The 19,211-nt window shown below is 40.6% G+C and overlaps 1 protein-coding gene across 1 annotated transcript in view; it reads left to right on the plus strand.

Moving 5' to 3' along the window:
- csmd2 (CUB and Sushi multiple domains 2) overlaps nt 1-19,211 on the plus strand; it is a 1,323,345-nt gene that overhangs the window by 503,744 nt on the left and 800,390 nt on the right. The gene's annotated exons all lie outside the window — the stretch shown is intronic.

Here is a 19,211-nt window from a genome sequence, read left to right on the forward strand (position 1 = left end):
TGGGTATCTGGCACATCTCAACAGCCAGCCATTAAAATTATAGTCAGCAACTCTCTTTACATTATGTTGAGTTTCTTATATTTTTCATATCAACAAAAGATTATTTACCCAGATCTATATGCATTTCTGTTCACTTACAATGGGTTGCAGATAGACAAAAATGCATCATCCGGGGGCATAAGAACATTTGACAGCAAATTTTTACTTCTGTTGTTTTGAATAGGAAACCAAAATACCAATGTTAGTTGCCTCCACAACTGAACTACCCAATAACTAGTATCCCTTTTGTATTGGGTACTGCTGCTGTCAGCAGTAAACTTTCAATACAAACTGTGATGCTGCTGCTGGTGTTGGAGGTGGCACCCACCACCAAATTAAGAAAAAAGAAGCTTTACTCTTCATATAGACATTGGCACATTAATGTGCTGAGGCATTGTTGTATACATTTGAAATTTAAAATGAAGAGGTATCAAGTCTCTCTCATTCGAGCTATGCTTTCGTACATTGTGGGACAAAATGTTCAGACGTAGCTTCTTGTCTGCAATTACCCCATATTCAATTCCCTTTGCTGGTCAATGAGAAACACACAGTGGAGGTTGGTTGCTTCTTCAAGGAAGCTTGTGTTTATTTAGACCTGACTATGCCTGCAGGACATCCCAAAAGGGAGGAGGGAAAACGTGAGGTTCAGCCATCTTGAGTTGTCCTGGTAACAGCCAGAAAAGTGACATTGCCAGAGATCTACGAGTCATCCTCTTTCAGCCCTCTTCTTCATGAAATGGCACAGGAAGAGAAAGAAGTAAATGGGAAAAATTGTGAGACCATTTCTCCAAATTCTAATGCAGGAAATGAGGCATTCAATTAATGGTTCTTGCCCTCTAGTGATCACATTTAGATCACACTGTAACAGACAAAACGTTATCTAAATGTGATCACTAGACGGCAAAAACATTCAATTTTCAGATATTGCTACAATATATATTGAATCCACAACGTTCGAAGAATTGCTGATTAGTTTGCAGGTGTCAGATCGAGTTCAGCTGATTTTTTTAAATCCACCTAATCCATTTTTATCAAATCGAAGTGTTCTGGGGAATTACCTTTTGTCTTCCAGAAGTTCAGAACTTGTCTATCTGATAAGATATGCAGTACTGCACGTCAGAAGATAATTGATTAATCATGACATTTGTTGTACTTTTCTAATCAGTGACCTTGAGGGGAAACGGTGAAATCAAAACACGTGTGAGGTGTTTAAAATATAAATGCAGTGGTGTGAAAGCAGAGTAGTTGATTTGTTGGATTGAACATTGGGACCCTAAATGTCCGAAGGTGGTGAAGTGTTGGGGTTCCTCCCGATCTCCCACTGTAACTTGGGTGAAAGATCAATAAAAACCCTGGCAGTACACTGTAAATGGCTATTTTTAGCTGTTTATACCGTTTCTCCAGTGGTTCCACCAAATTCCTGCTGGAGAACACCGGTGAAAATTCAGGTGTAGATACGTTTGCTTTTGTTATATATATGACCGAATCCTGTAATAGGTTGATTTCTTGAGTTTACATGAGTATCAAATGCCACCCACATGTCTTGCTGAACAGAACTGGGCCCTTTTACTAACTAACAGTACACACAGTGTAGAAGATAACATTGCCTGTGTTGTATGTGAAGAACTGTATGCGATCAGTGTTGAACACGGGCATGGTTTGTCGGCATCTCATTTCTTTTTCTCGGCTCGAGCTTTGAAAAGTTGGCCACATCTGACAGCTGGGTTGCACTAAAAGGCTGTATTACATTGAAAGGTTCAGATGACATTATAAAGTATGAGAGGAAAACCCAATTGCTTTATCAGTATAATCAGGAAGCCTAGAAATGTTACATCCCTGAAACAAGGTCAAGCCTGTACTTTTCTTTGTTTCCCTTTCTCTCACCCCTCCTTTCTTAATGATTATAATTATAAATAGTTAAATAGCTATTGTGCATCTTCATGTGTAACTTTGGATAATAAACTTTAGCAGACTACTTAGCTGTGTGGGAACATTGTAGCTAAGCTCTAAAATTGTTCTTGCCCAACATTTACTTGGAAACATTTTGTGCATTGACTGCTGAATGGTGATCAGCAATAGGAATGCACTCTCCCCGCCCCCCCCCCCACAACAATGCCTCTGTTATTATCACCCAAGCAAATAGTATGTATCCACCACATCCAACTATAGGGGATACCCCAACCCGTGGTGATCTCTATGAAGCACTAGTCGATCTCCCATGCCATTACACACGGGAAGTCAAGCCAATGCATTCTTGAGGTCAAACGGGGTTAGAAAGCAACAGATGAAGGGGAAAGGTAGAGGGTGAGGGGGATGAGTTGAAGGTAGAACAGTGTTAGAGGCTGGGAGCCAAGAAGAAGGTAGAAAAAAGCTGGAAGCCAGGGAGAGGGAAAGGTAGCGGATAATAAGAGGGTAGAGGCGAGCCAGCGGCCCAGAAGGGGAAGAGAAGCAGAGGATGCTGGAACCTGCATTACTGCATTCAATGACAGCAGTATGGAGGGAGGGAGAGGAGGCAGGAGGGTTGGAGAAGGGAGAGAAAAAGGGATGGGGAGAGGATGATGACTGCTAATTGTTGTTTTTACTTATTCCTGATACCTTTGGTCCTAATGAAAGAAGGTACAGAATTTAGTAATGATCATAATTAAGATGTATTAAGGGTACAGAATTCTAATTAAGTAATTTTAGAGATATTTTAAGATGTAAACAGGCTGCAGGTTGGCCAGCCAGTGGGGTAGGGGGATTCGGCAAACACCAATAGGCTGGAGGCCGAGGGGATAGAGAGACAGCAGCTGACCAGGGCTAGGAAGCCAATGAGAGCAATGCTGTCCCAGAATGGCCCTCAGAAAATTTGTGATCACTTTGTGCCAACTCTAGCACCAAAAGCAGCAATGAGAAACAGATTGAGTAGGTCGGGGGTGGGGGGAGAGACATAGACCCAGATATTAACGGGTGGCAGGGAGCGTGTGGGGGAGCGGGTAATCGGCCAAGGAACCCGGCAAGGCCGGGGATGTGGGGACCCTGCCGACCTTAACGGCAGGACCTCTTCAGAATATTGTTGGGCTGCCAGCCTGGCCAGTGCGCGGGAGGACAAACTAGCAGCCGGAGGCTACAGCTGGGAACTCGTGGGGACGGTCCCTGGCACTCAGAAGGGAGCATCAGCTCCAGGCACGTGATGGGGGGGGGGGGGAGAGGAGAGGCTCTGGATTGGGACGGTGGGGGGGGGGGGGGAAGCTCGTGATTGGAATGGTTTGGGGGGGGGGAGGCTGGAGACTGGAGACTGGAGAGTTGGAGTTGGGGGTGTTGCAGAAGGCTCTGTACAGTAATCGGGGGAGGAGTGGGTCTAGACATGTCCAGGGGATAGCCCGGTTCAAGGGAGAGGCCCAGAAGAGCATGCCTGCCCCTCTTGGCCCACAAGCAAACCTTGAAACTATATTTTAAACTTACCTGCTGGACCTCATCTGGCCCTGGATCCGGCTCCCGGCAGGTTTTGCCTGATGGAGGAGCCAATACTGCCCCCCCCGCCCGCCCTCCCCATCCCCATTCAGGCCTCGGCCTGAAATTGCAGATCGGGTTTCATCGGACCCAGTCTGTACATTTAAAACAGGACCCCGCTTCCTTCCTGCTCGCTTGCCCAAAAGATCAGATTAATCTGGGGAGACGCTCGGAAGAAAGCGGGATTGGTAGGAGTAACTGACACCCGTTATTTTAACTGCCCCCCGCCTGCTTTCTGCAAGGTGGGGGCAGTTAAAATCGGGGCTGTGGAGCGGGAGTAGCGGTTGTGGCCTAAGAGAGGGACAAGGGTAAGCCTCCCAGTAGTAGGAAATAGATTTAAAAACAGCAATGTTAAAGAAAGTAGTAATTATATTTCTTAATTGTCAACAAAGCATTGATGAATAATTAGGTGGCTTCAAAATTCAGCTATTTTAGATTGAACTAACATTCACTCTGTCTCTTTCTCCTCCCCCCCCCTCCCAGCTTAATGCACTTTCTGAAGTTTATTGAATTCAAAACAAAAGCTAGAAACCAATGTATATGTGAACATTGCCATTTTTCTTGATGTTTGCCTCTCTCTCACTCACGGCCTCTTCAAAAAAAAAATACCATTTTTTAAAAAAAGCCTCAAAAAAAAGCTTTTGAAATTTGGCCTCGTTTTTCTTTCAGAATTATTTGAAGTAAAGCTAATGTGCAGAAAGTGCTATTAGCTTAAAGAAAATTTGTACAGCTGACTGGTACTGATGTAATCTTGGAAATTAAGCACTTGGCACATGCTCAGGCTACACAATCCAAATTCAGCTCGCAGATTCACAGCTTGATGCAAAAATATCAATCCCAAGCCTTGGGTTTTGGGAGAGGCTGTGGCTTTCAAGTAATTTTTTTTTTAAAAGGCATTTAATTCAGTTGTTGAATGTAATCGTACTTTTGTGAAATATGTAATTTTTCAAATGTTTCATTTTGTTTTTGTTGGAAATTTTAAATACTGAGGGAAAAATTGAGGATAAAAAAACCTTAGAAAGCATTTTGTGCTATTGTGAAACCCGATGGCTAGATTTCATAATTACAGGGCGATATACTCAATAAAACAACAGCTATTGTGCATGTTACAGGCATTTATGGGAGTGTGGCAGTTTAATGTTGAACATATCTCTCACAGTGCCACTTACAGGAGTAACAGGTACTGCAAGTACTTTTAATGAGTTTCCAATGAAATTTGCACCCCACACATACTGAATTTAACATATTGGATAAATTAGGTGGTTTGTGGTTATGGTTTCCTTTTTTACGTAAATCATTTTGTACAGTTTTGTTGAAATTATCTGATTTGAAGTGAAGTTATATTGGATTTCATTTCTTTGTACCTTACACGGAAATAGCGCACCCTGGTCCTAATGTGTATGGAACTATTATAATAAGTGGTGTTCAAGTATTTAGGATGGTTCTGTTTATTATTGTGTTCTTTTGTTGTTAATGGCACCTGTCTTTACAGATAGTGGTAGTCAACATGTATGAATGATAATGTGAATAATGAGGGATTAAAAATTGTGATTAATGAATAGAAATGTACTGAGAAATTAGCAGTTGATTACTGAGGGGTGAGTGAAGTACTTTTGTGCATATATGTTGATGGACATTTTCCTTCGGAAATTTCTTTTTTATTTTTGCTGGTTTAAACAATAGATTGAGTCATTAAGAGCAAAAATTCAACATATTGCAGAGACAGTTTTAAAGAGTAAAATATAATACAACCAGAGCTAAACGATGAGAGGTTTAGAGATAATCAATGCTGCTGCAGAAACAGGATTGGTGTTAATTGTATCCTTGCGATTTATAGCAGTGTTAATTGTATTCAGGTGGTGTGTATCAAATGGGGCTCTCTTATATCTTATCGAGGGTATGGTGTGTGTAAGGTGAAGCTCTGTGAGTAAAGGCTTGGAAGCAACTGAAGACCAGGCTCTAGTATTCCGTCCTTCATTGGGTTATCCAACTTATCACATGATATGTCTGAACACTACGAAGCTATATCATTTGAAAAATAGCTTCATGCTTTTAGCTTAATGTCAGCACTATGTCAAAGATGTCACTCAAATGTCGACAGCTGACAGGGATTCCATTAGCTCTGGTTCGCACTTCCTTGAAAACAAGTATTTGTGTTTAATACTCAGCAACAATGTCATAGCAAATAACTAGCAGTAAATATAGCAAAAAAACCAAAAAGTGCAACTGCCATAAGTGTTTCAATCGATAAGCAAATTTCTTCAAAAGTTATGACCAGTGATTAAGAGAGCATTTAAAAAGGTAATATTGAAGTAAAATTGTAAAATAGTGCAAATCTTCCCCTCGTAATCTGCATGCAACTGTCCAACAGAACTGTTGTTTAGATAGGAAAAAAACCTTTTTTTTCTAAGCACTTCTGGAAAAGTTTGTGTCTTAACGAATAAAATGAAAAACATTTTTTGAAGTTGAAGGGAAGAAAGATTCTCAATGTGGAGTTTGTCTCAGCCTAGTAATTATATAAAACATCTCCTGCATAACCTATATGCAAAGAAACAGGTGATTAACCAGAAATCTGGCCAGGAGAAGGGAATTACCATAGTGTCCTTTCATTTAGGAGACTTGTCTCATACAGTTGTGACACTGTTCATAATACCTTCTCCAACCATGGATGATAGAATTTGACTGTAGCTATTTTCTTCCAGTCAGTCAACATGTGTAGGAAGCAACATCTTTTGTAAGAGAGCAATTAATACCACATAGTGGTTGAGTAGTTAGAATTAATTTAAGGTTACAGTTATACTACACCTACCAGCCAACTGATAGACTGGAGTTATACTGTCGCTCTGCTCTGGTGACTTTTTTATGCTCAGGAAACTGTTGTCGGCATTCTTCTTTATTTCAGCAGAAGGTATTGAAAGAACATTGCTCATTCCCTTGCTAGGATTTGGCAAATTCATTTTGAAATCAATATTTCAATTGTTTTAGTGTATAAAAGCTCTGGGGTGAGCTTAATATTCTATCATTTCTGAAGACAGTGGTTCAGTAGCACAAGACATGGTGAATCTCAGTAAGCAGATTATTGTAATTAAGGGTAGTTAATCCATTGATGTGATTTCATTTAATTGATCAAACTTAAAAAATGAACATCAGACTCGTAGAAAATAGGCATTTTCAAAGTAAACCAAAAGTCACATTTGAAATAATCTGTTCAAAATTAATTCCAAGTGTCTTGCATGCTTACAGGTACAGGAAACAAACTGGGCCCTATCTAAAAAAAATTAACATCGCACATGGGTTTTTATACTAAAAAAAACCCCAAAACTTTAGAAAATAACAAAGAAACATGCAGCTTTCCTTTTAATATTTCTGCAACAAGGCTTATTCATGCTCATGGGTTTCTGCTTATACATGTCATATAAATGTAGGGTTTTTGTGCAGAGCTCACCGCTTTGCTTGAATGATGGTATAATCCTTACATGTTTTTCCTCTGTTAACCCTTTGCTGCTCTTGTTCTTTGTACTCTCTCAAGATGGAAGATTCAACTGCCCAACACATGACAACATAAATGGGCAATGCAAAATCTCTCATCCAAAGTTTCACTTGTCACACTAAGAAAGCCATAAATACAGTCTCAAATTAATAGTAATGTTGAAACTGTATTGAGCACAAAGGGTGTCAAGAAGAAACTATCTGGCAGAAAACTCAATGAACAGAAGCCCATGATGATCAGAGCTGCATTGATTGCCAGTTTTGTGGCAAGGAATATCCAAAGGATAAGAGGATCGGCTCAGCATTCAGATGTAACAAGTATACAGTTAAAAAAAAACCTGCAGATAAAGAGACAATGGAACAAAAATCCGGCAGGTTCCATAAAGGGTGGGTGATCCACTCCACCAGATTACCAACCAAGTGGCACAGTTGAAAATTACCCCCAATTACCTGCCATTATCACCGGTTAGAAAATTACTAATGGCAAGTTCTGAATCCAGAGACATTGACCAGCAATGACTAAATTTTGAGCTCATCAGGAAGATAATATTGATAAAGCTGTGCTCAAGATAGTTTTCTGCAGAATAAAAAATATTGCAGCGGTTATACGCAAGAGACCATCACTTTTATTTTAAGTTGCCTGTTTTAATTAAAATATTATGCTGATAAGATTTGTTAATAAGCCTTCCTCTCATTTGAAATAATGGCTGTATGCATAAAAACCTATTGTCAGATTTTAAGTGCTTCCCGATTCCTATTTTCTGCTCCGACCTTCGTGCCCTAAAAATGGGGACATACAGAGCAGTGACATTGTGAGCAATGGAAGCTGAAATTGATCTGAGATTTATGACATAGTAAAGCGCTGTGAAATCTTTTCCGAATGGATAAGCATGAGTGTCTTTGGATCGGCATATACAGCCACTCAGAGTTTATAACTGCATCTTTACTAAATGGCTGAGCCACTGTTCTATTTTACAAGTCACTTTCTTGTGATTTTAAGAATATAAGAAACTATATTAGAAAACTTTGTAATTAAACATCATGAGTATGAATCAATGATGTTTGACTTATTGCATATTATTGTTGGGATGTTGGCGTTCTTTGCATTTGTTTCCTCAAATTATTCTTTGATTTTGGAACTAAATCCACTTTCAAACAATATAGATTTACAGTTAAAAGTGTCCAATTTCTGGACACATTCACTACCAACTTAGCACTCTTCAGAAAAGGCCCAGCTTTCTTATCTAATGTTAAGTACAATAAGACGAGAAGCATGTTTTCCAAGTTAATAAACTGCCAATTCACCACACGGACTGCAGCGGTTCAAGAAGGCGGCTCACCACCACCTTCTCAAGGGCAATTAGGGATGGGCAATAAATGCTGGCCATGCCAGCAACGCCCACATCCCATGAATGAATTAAAAAAATGGTTTTCAAGCTGGCTGTTTTCAAGAATGCAGTTTTGTTAGTGACTGTGAAAAAGGAACAGCCAATCGCAATGTACCTATAATAATGAACCTTTAATATTTCAAAAATAGTTAATGAGCCACTTAAACCAGTGTAAATATCAAAGTTTATTAAACCAGCTGTGGAGCAAGCAATTTTTGTTCAGTTTTATGTTGAGCACCAATAGAGATGCAGCCAACTTGACGAGAAACCTTGCAAATGGTGGTAAGCGCAGTAATGGAGCAGCACGAGGGTATCTTCCATGGGGAAGACAATCCCCGAGCATCACAGGGGGCAAGAGTTCGTCTAGGAAGTGTCTGTAAATTTACAGTATAATCCCAAATTCAAATCCCAGTGTGACCTCAAAGACTTGCTGTATGAGGAAATCTGGCACTGCATGGACTACACCTCTAGTGCAGTGCCAAACCTGGTTTAAACTCACCCGAAGTTGATTTTTAAATATCTGGAAATTGTGGATGCTCTCAAAACATGGAAGAATTTTAACAAGTCAGGAGAAGAGTTTTTGTGAATGGTTGTAAGTGGGCATATACAGAGTCAGAGAATTCCAGTTGGAGCCAAGCACCATAAACAAGTCTTGGTCTGGTAGCTGCAGTATAAAGGCTTCCAAGTATTATTTTCAGGTGTCAGCAGAGGACTCAAATGCAAAAGTAGCCACTGTAAAAGGTACCTCCATAAATGTTGTACTGACGCAGAAAAATGTTCGCGAGGATGTGGCAGGTACGATGCTAACGCAAGCAGAATTGTTTAAAAATTGCATTGTGTGTGCACTGATGGGAGAGATAATATACTGCAAGGAGGAATTTCTATGGGTCAGGTCACCACATCTCATTCCCTATTGTTGTTAAGTTTTTAAACACAAATGGCATATAGCATCAGGGCAACATAGTGTGCAAGAAGTGGTGAAACCTCTGACATTAAAGAAGTCATTCTGCACGGTTGATTTGTTGAGGAGGGGATGTTTAGAAGTGATGAATTGACCTTCACTGCCACTAGCAGTGCATTCCAGATGGTTAACAGTCCCATCAGATCTTTGTGAATCAGGTGGAATACCTCAGCCACAACTCCTGTAGTGAGCTGTGCTTCATCATGTACTGTTTGCTACCTTGTTATGCCCAGCTAGCTGTCTCCATTGTGGTAGACCTGCTGCCTGCTGCCATATATGTTATGAGTCGGGTCTCTCCTATGCCCTCTGTGCTTCCAGGCCAATGTCTCCTCCTCTTGATTCACAGTGATCTATCTGCAACAACTCATAAACCTATGCTGCAGGACAGAAAACTCCTCTGTAATTTTTACTCTCACTTCTATGTTAAGCTCATTCTCTCTTGGTCTGACCTGAAGTAAAATACTCACCTTTCAATATGACTCAGCAGCTGCAGAATGGGGCACAAGTTCTTCAATAATTACCTTTAAGAAGCCTCCGAGAAGTTAAACTGGTCTTTTTTTCCTTTTTTTTCCTTTTTTGGAATGGTAAGTATGCATGGAGTAGCACTAAAGTGGATGAACCACCTGACAACATTCATCCTGACATTCCATCGCTCTTCACTCAAGTCCGCCTTTTAGCTAAGATTAGCTAACAGTCGTGTGTGATTCTGCAACTCTGCATATTTGGAGTAAAGTACTTTTTATCTTGGTGCAGGGAGGATTTCAAGATGTCCTCTTTTAGACGAGCTGAAATTCCATGAAATGCATGAAGTATTGAATCATTTTGCTGAACAGAGTGTCTCAGCCTTTCAATCAATAATACAGTCTGTGCAGTGGCCTGTTGAAATGTCATCCATTATAGATATACCTCTCCTTAAATTCAGAAATATTGAAAGTAAAATGTGGATCCTCTGTTCAACTCTTCAGGCAGGAGTGTGTGTAACATCTTGAACGTTTCATCTTCTGTGTGTCCCCCCCACCGTTCAACTCAAAACTCCATCTTTCCATATGATTTTAAGAAGAGCTCATAGCCTCTGGGGATATGAGACAACAAATTAAAAAGAAGGGTGTTTTGGTGCCCCATTAATAGATTGCATTGATTTTAAAGCTGAGATATTACAGGGCACCTGAAATTGTAAAGACGGAATACTAACTTCCTCTGGAATATAATTAAACATCAGTAAACAAGCATCGTTGAGTGAGTTGGGCTGAATTTCTTTTTTTTGTGTTTTCACTTGTGGCCACACTGTGAAAAGTGCAGAGTAAATATGTTACCTATAGAAAAAAATATGACCATAATCTGGAAAAATTGCATGAGGAATGAAAGTGCTTTGACATTGCCTGTTTCATACTGATAGAATATGCTTTCCCTCAGAAGAACAGGTGCGGAATATTGCTGACATTCAGTAATTCAGTTCTTAGCTCCTTTTAATAACATGCTGATTATAGAATTGCATCCTGTCTGCACTGACTCTGGTGCTATTTGGGTAAGGGAGTATTAGTAATCTTATTGCTGAGAATTGTTTCCCCTCTTGTCTTTAGGAATTGAGTCTCTAATGCTCATCTGATGGACATACATTGAAGCCCCCCCACAACACACTGACACAGCATAAAGGATAACACTAATATATGTAGAACACAAAATAAAACTTAGGCTGAAAAAGTGAAAGCCATAACAGACTAAGCAGTTTAGTGGGTGTTACATACCGTAAGAATAAAGTCTGGCAGTTTATTCAGTCATCCATACCCTGAATACACCCCTAAACATTTATTTACATAATATACGAGTGGAAGTCCCACAGAATTACTCACAGGAAATAGGACACACTATTTTATAACAAGAGGGGCATCACACCATGTAATATGCAATGCATTTTATACGTAAAGGAGCATTATATCCAATAACGTAATTTATTATAGAAGGTAGCCTCTTGTGGTTTTGTTGATGTGCCTTGGTAGGCCAAAGAAAAATTGTCCCTCTCTCTTCCTGTTGTTTGGCTACTTCCCCATTTTTTTGGGTTCTTCTCTTGGTCTTTCTGTTTGTGTTCCATTCTTTTTCTCCTTTTCTCTGTCAGATTGTCACACACTTTTCTCATGATTTATGTATCTTTCTCAGCCATTTTCTTACTCTTAATCACTCTTTCTCTAAGCCATTCCTACCTCTGTTTCTCTTTATTCTGTGTAGATCTTGCGCTTGATGCTTTACTAATGTATTGACTGTCACTGTCTTTCCTTCATTAAATTCCAGGGTAGACTGGGGAAAAAAGCAGTTTATACATGCAAGGATCAGGTGAGTGAAAACTGGGCCATTGAGGCTGAAGTCTGAGCCTCAATTCTGGAGGGTCTGAGTCTGCGAGTGGTGTATAGGAGGGAAGGATAGATTCACTCGGAGCTGGGATGGAATGGGCAGCCTGGAGTTCAGATAAGATTTGGGAGCAGAAGGGGGAGGGGTCCTGGGACTGACAGCATGAAGGCAGCACTTGAGGATGGAGGTGCTTCATCAGGTAGTGGAGCTAGGCTTTAGCAGCACTGTAGAATTGCAGTCTTTGAAAGATACCATGAATTATAGTTGTAAACAATTTTACAACACCAAGTTATAGTCCAACAAATTTATTTTAAATTTCACAAGCTTTCGAAGGCTTCCTCCTTCCTCAGGCATTCACCTGAGGAAGGAGGAAGCCTCCGAAAGCTTGTGAAATTTAAAATAAATTTGTTGGACTATAACTTGGTGTTGTAAAATTGTTTACAATTGTCAACCCCAGTCCATCACCGGCATCTCCACATCATGAATTATAGTGACCACATTATCATATATCAGCACGATGACCATAATTAAAACATACACAGTTAGATGCAGACTGGGACTGGAAGCAAGAACAGGTGGGAGAGAGGGCAGGTCTGGAACTTGAACTTGAAGAGCATCTCCTTCCAGGTCCTATTGATGAGCCAGATAACCAGCATGGTAGAGTACTGCCAGCCTGTCACAGAGGATTTATTCACTTCCAGTTGGCAAGCATGTCAGCTTAGAGCCAACTCCATCTCAAAGAGACCCACTCACCTTCCAGCAAGAACGATAATTACTAATTGACAGTGGTGGGTTTGAACCCTTACTAGCCAAGCAGCAAGTGCATGGAACTCCTCCAAAGGATCATTTGTGTAAACTGCACAGTTCACTTCAGGTGAAGGTTGGGCTGTCTGTCCGACAGAGCGAAGTGTGAGGAGAGATAGTTCCAGGTGGATGGTGAAGGGCAGCGCTGGTGCCTAGCATACAGGTATGTGCAAGTTGAGGTTTAGTGTTTCTGTAGCAGGGTTGGGTGCTGGGAGAGGCAGGTTGATTTGTGAAAGCAGGAAAAGTAAATAGAAACCTAGTAAAATCAACCCAGAAGCAGAGGTCTGGAGGTCCAGAAAGTGGATTGTGGATACGTGCAGAGCTGGTTGCAGGCTTCTTAATTCCAGTCCAAGGCTTCTGAAGGCCCAAGTATATCTCTGTCAATGAGCTTTAAATGCAGCTGCAAGTTAGCTTGTGCAAATAATCTGTTATTTTATTCTTAGGATCATACGGTACTGCAATCCCCACAGGTCAGTCCTGCAACCTCTGATGTTTACAATATTGACAAATAACCTTGATTGTATTAAAGGTAAAATGTCAAAGTTTACAGATACTTTCTGGCTGCGTAGAAATACAGCATGCGGGTGGATAAGCAGAAAAGTGAGCTCGCTTCGAGTGTGTTTCACACTCTGTTTTCACCTGGTGTACTAAGTATGTGTAGAGATCACAGGACCAATCTCCCTCTGCTGGTGATGGCCAGGAGCATGTGTGTGGCTGCACTGGTGAGCATGGATCTGTGCTCGATTCTCCGGTTGGCCCTCATTATCACGGAGAAGGTGAACTTTGGGAGCTTCTGCCGTACATCTTGTACGTAGCTCATGAGAGAGTGGCACTGTTGAGCCAAGCAGTAGATGGAGTAACAGGAAAAAGAAGTATGGGTATTAAGAATAATGGTGTAGAAATCGGATGAGGATGCAAGTTTTACTGTTCCAGTTTTTTGGGGGGAGCAGTTTGCCACTGAACTGTACTCAGCACCAAACGAGAATATCTGAGTGCAGAGTTTTCTGACATTAAGTTGTATGAAAATTACAAGGCTGCACCTTTTCAGGCACAGCCAGTTGTCGACACCAGAAAAGCCACAGATGAAGTTTGGGTGCAGTGCTACTCTGGAGCAGAATGGGAGTAACGGACTAGCATCTATTTTTCCTCTGCATTGGACGTTTTTTTTCAGATGCTATGTGGGAGCAGGGCCTTAACACGTCTGGGCACAGATATGGAAAGTAAACCCTGAGAAAGTACATCACTCCTGAGAAGTACAGTTGTGATGAACCTGTATTTAGCTATATCATTACAACTTCATCCTTACATTTTTCGCTGTCCAATGCTGCATTTTAATTGGATGCTTCATAGCTCATTATGTTGGTGGTGCAGCCCGTTGGACTCCATATAATGCTGAAGGGTCATTTCACATATGTGTCGTTCACTGCTCTGATTAGAAAATCATAATATGGGATAAAGCAATAGGAAGAGCAGACCAGAACACAAAGACGGAGAGAACTGCAGACAAGGATAAAAAACTAGAATAACATAAACAAGAGTGGCAGGTAGGGAGCAGTCCAGCCAGGAGAGAAGCAGCAAAATCGTGAATGGTTTTGATAAATTGAATAAGGAGAAACTGTGTCCAATGGCAGAAGGGTCGATAACCAGAGGACACAGATTTAAGGTGATCGGCAAAAGAACCAGAGGCGACATGAGGAAACATTTTTTTACACAGCGAGTTGTTATGATCCGGAATGCACTGCCTGAAAGGGTGGTGGAAGCAGATTCAATAATAACTTTCAAAAGGGAATTGGATAAATACTTGAAGGGAAACAATTAACAGGACTGTGGGGAAAGAGCAGGGGAGTAGGACGAATTGGATAGCTCTTTCAAAGAGCCAGCATCCGCACAATGGGCTGCCTCCTGTGCTGTAACATACTATGATACTATGAAATGGTGACTAGGAAGTAAATAGAATCAGAGTGTGAAAATGGTGAGACTTGAGCAGATAAAAAGAAAACTAAGAAGGAAAAATCAATGGTTACCAAGTAAGCATGCTTTAGAGTGCTGATCACTATAAACAGGACAAGAAAGAATGTGATTAGGAGGTGGGTGTAAACTTCATCAATTAGTTCAAAATATTGCTGCAAATGCCACATATTTGGTATAAACGTTTTTTTATTTTTTTTTGTACCTAATACTGTGCGCATTTTAAAACGACAAACTCTAAAGATGCTCTGCTAGATCTGTCTGTCTGATACAAATGGAATTTGCTTCTGAGCAATGCCATTAAGAATTAATCTCTCAGATAAATTCAGATTGAATCTGCCAGCAACTGAACTTCAAACCTATGCAACCCAAGTGTTTGACCGCTATGTGCCATCAACCCTTCATGTTTAATATTACCTTCCATCTCAATGATTTAGTGCTATTGGACAAATCTGCTTTACATAATTCATTTATATATTTAAATCACAGTTGAATGTGTCCTCTTGGGTGAAATGTAATTTAAAAAATCTACACACGATAGGTGTGGAGTTGGCACCATCGGCAACGGGGGGAAAATAGCTCTGAAAGGGGTTTTGGGTCTGGGGGAAGGGGGGTGGTGGCGATGGGCTCACCAAGGGCTGGAAGATTTTGAACTTTTTTTTCCTTTACTCAGGCAATAACATTTTGGCAAAGAATCAAAGGAGGAACAAAATACATTGCTGACCATTCATGACTTTTCAATATTACATTGATTTTAGAAGGTAGCATTTTGGTTTATTGAGAATTGAATATGTCTGACACACATTTAACTAATGGATTGATGCACAAGTAGAAAATTCCACTGATTGGATTCAATTCAATCTGCACTGTGCTTACTTTTGCAACATATAATGGGGGCTGATTTTGGCATCTATTACACACCGTATCCTAAAGCGAATATTGACAGGACGTGTCAGGCTGTGAAATATGGTGGGCAGCAATTGTGTCTGTTATCTCGTTATTTTCAGCCCCACTGTATTCTTCAGTCAGGCCTGCGATGGGTGGTAGAAGCTCCTGCACAAAGTAGATGGAAGCTTCATTTGCCTATTAAAAAGGTGGCATGGAAATCTCCTGGTCCATTTTGCAGCCAGGGGACATGCTGGATGCCAAGTTGAATGCACACCCAAGCAACATGATGTACAGGGTTGCTCGGGGTAGACCTTCATTTGGAGGTTGTTTCAACAACAGCCCTGAATGTTACAGGTCATTTTTGATCCATTTTGGGGTTTTTTTGCCTGCTGGCACTTAAACTTCATAAGCCTCTGTCCCAATTGTCCTTGAATATTAATTTCGTCCCCAGCACCCATTATTATCACGAATGGATTTGCTGAAATATTCAGAAAAACAGGAGGAACTACAGAGATTTCAGGCAGCTTAGAGTACCCAAGAGATGTGTGGTGCCCTTCTGTTAGCATTTGCAGCGACTGGTGAAATGAACTCGCTTAGACAAATGTGGACCTCGTGGAGGCTCCTCTTTCAAATGAAGCTGTGCCAGTAGACCCCTGATGGTGTCACTATAATGATCACTCATTATGCTAGGTGGTTCTTCAGAATCACTCCAGTCACAGCATGTCGTACTCTTTGTGGAACATGCATGGAAGAAGGCATGCCAGGGTGATCAAAGCCAGCACCAACTGAATGGCCGCCAAGATGACACCAGCCATTATTGTAGGCCTTGGCCACCTACCTATGGTAACTGTGGGGGCCAGTCTTCTCTGTCCCAAATGCTTTGTGACGTTGGTTATGTTTCTCAGATAGGGTGTTTGCCTCCACCTAGCCTGTCTCTGTTAATATCATGATCAACATGTCTTTTTTTTTAGATTTTATGGGAGAGGGAGCTTGATGTTTGCAAATGTGCTTGTGGTTTGGAGACGACATGCAGCAGAAATAATTTTATGGTAAAAGAGAAAATCTTGGAAATTCATAGCAAGATGAGCAGCATCTGAAAGACTAAAGTATGATAACATTTCGAGCGTAACCTTTCATCAGAACTGGCCCAGTTTGTTTAAAGAAGCTGCATTTATAGAACTGATGAGGACAAGCAAGGACATATTGAAGAGAATAGTGAGGAGGGGAGAACAGTAGATGCAGAGATTAAGAGTCGATGCCGACTAACTGCTTTCACAAAGCTGCAACTACTGGGCGTGATGACTTACTAACAGATTTGAGAAAACTGGAAGAAAGTGAACAATATTGTATGTTATATGAAGATCTTATGAAATGGTGGTTATAGATATACAGGCATTTGAAAGAAGACTGTTGTAATATTTTCAAGGACAGTTAATGCTGTTTCAGGGTAATGCGCACTATACAAGATTAAAGTAGTGTATTCAACAGATCTGGAGGCATGATGTACCATGATTGAGTGTTTGTAACCTGGTTCTGGTCATTGTGGTCATGGCATAATGCTCATGGGATATGATTTCTTCATTGGGCTGCTTATATTCCAAATAGGGACAGTACTGGCATAAATCCAGTGCAGTACGGTGAAGGCTAGACAGTGAAATTCAGCTTTCAGTCACATTCTCGCAGAATCTCACTCTTTTAAAAAAATCCATACTTCCACTGCATCACAGTCATTTCCTCTCAATATTAAAAGTTGATCTTGAAATAAATTCGGCATTGTATCAAAATAATCATTTTAAGAGTAGTGACAATGAGATGATGCCGTGGGATCCACCAACCTCCCACAAACCTGTGTAGACTGCTCCATCTCTATCCTGCCCAGAACTAACCCTGCACCACCCACAGAGTATAAGAAACAAATTGAGTGAATTAGCAGCTCAAATGCAGCTTAGAGGGTATGACATGGTGGCCATTACTGAGACATGGCTGCAAGCTGGTCATGATTGGGAGTTAAATATTCTCGGTTATAAGGTTTAGAAAGGATTGGGAAACTGGAAGAGAAGGAGGGGTAGCCTCATTGATTAAAGATACTATTTACAACATCAGTAAGAGAGGATATAGGTAAGGGAAAGCAATCAGCAGAGACTCTATGGTTGGAATTGAGGAATAAGAGAGGACTTAAAACTAATGGGAGTTGTCTACAGGCCTCCTGATAGCAGAAATGAAGTAGCAGAATTTATTAATTCAGAGAATAGAGAGACTTGAAGCAAAAGCAGAGTTGTTTTAATTTTCATATAGATTGGGAAGAGCAGAGTAGCTCAAGTCAGAAAGAAAGTGAATTTCTTGAATGCATTCAAGATAGTTTTCTGGAGCAATATGTTCTAAAATCAACAAGAGGGCAGCCTATACTAGATTTAGTAATGAGTAATGAGCCAGACTTAGGTAAATGTTCACTTACTGTTAGATTATTAACTAACAGTGATCACAATGTGATCGAATTCAATGTTAGGTTTGAAAAGGAGAAACTTAGCACAGTTACGAAGATTTTAGATTTTGGTAAGGCTAAATTTAACGGGATGAGACCGAGACTGACAACAGCAAACTGATCAAAGTTGTTATCGGGTAAAACTACAGATGAACAGTGGGAAGTGTTCAAAAAAGAATTTAGCTTAATACAGGACCAGTATATACCCCTAAGGGGCAAGAACACCACTTACCAAATAAAACAGCCATGGTCGACAAAAGAGCTGAGAAATAACATAAAACTAAAGGAAAGAGCATACAAAAGTGCAAAGAATAGTGTAGATCTGGGACTGAGAGAGATATAAAGAACAGCAAAGGAAGACAAAAAGATAGTAAGAGCTGCAAAAAGGGAGTACAAAAAGAAACTTGCGAGGGATATCAAGATTAACACACAAAATGTTTACGATTGTATTAGAAGAAAAAGGGTAGTCAAGGGTAATGTGGGCACTTTAAAAATAGATGCAGGTAATATTGCAAATGAAAATAAGGAAATAGCAGACTTGTTGAATAATTACTTTGTGTCAGTCTTTACAGTAGAGGATAATATAGCTGACATTCCAGGCTAACTGATAATTAATCAAGGATTGGAACTCACTAAAGCTAACATAAGCAAGAAAACAGTATTAGAAAAAATAATGGCACTAAAGACTGACAAATCCCCAGGGCCTGATTGTTTCCACCCCAGGGTTTTAAAGGAAGTAGGTGACGAAATTGCAGATGCTTTAGCCATAATCTTCCAAAGCGCTCTCTGATTCAGGAATTGTCCCTTTAGATTGGAAAATTGCAAATGTAACTCCATTATTTAAGAAAGGTGAGAGAAGAACCAGGAAATTATAGACATGTTATTCTAACATCTGTTGTGGGGCAGTTATTGCTGCTGACCGACATTGGCTCCCAGTCCGGGAATGCCTCGATTTTAAAATTCTCATCCTTGTTTTCAAATCTCCCCATGGCCTCGCTCCTCCCCTTCTCTGCGACCTCCTTTAGCCCGACAACCCTCTGAGATCTCTGCACTCCTCCAATTTTTGCCTCTTCTGCATCCCCGATTTTAGCGCTCCAGCATTGGTGGCCATGCCTTCAGCTGCCTAGATCCTAAGCTCTGGAATCCCCTCCCTAAACCTCTCTACTTCTCTCTCCTTCTTTAAGACGGTCCTTAAAATCTACCTCTTTGACCAAGCTTTTGGTCGCCTGTCCTAATATCTCCTTATGTGACTTGGTGTCAAATTTTGTTTGAAAACTCTCCCGTGAAGCGCCTTGGGGTGTTTTAGTATGTTAAAGGCACAATGCAAGTGCAAGTTGTTGTTGCTATTAGAATCTAT

This window comes from Heptranchias perlo, chromosome 26 (assembly GCF_035084215.1).
Source record: "Heptranchias perlo isolate sHepPer1 chromosome 26, sHepPer1.hap1, whole genome shotgun sequence".
NCBI lineage: Eukaryota > Metazoa > Chordata > Chondrichthyes > Hexanchiformes > Hexanchidae > Heptranchias > Heptranchias perlo.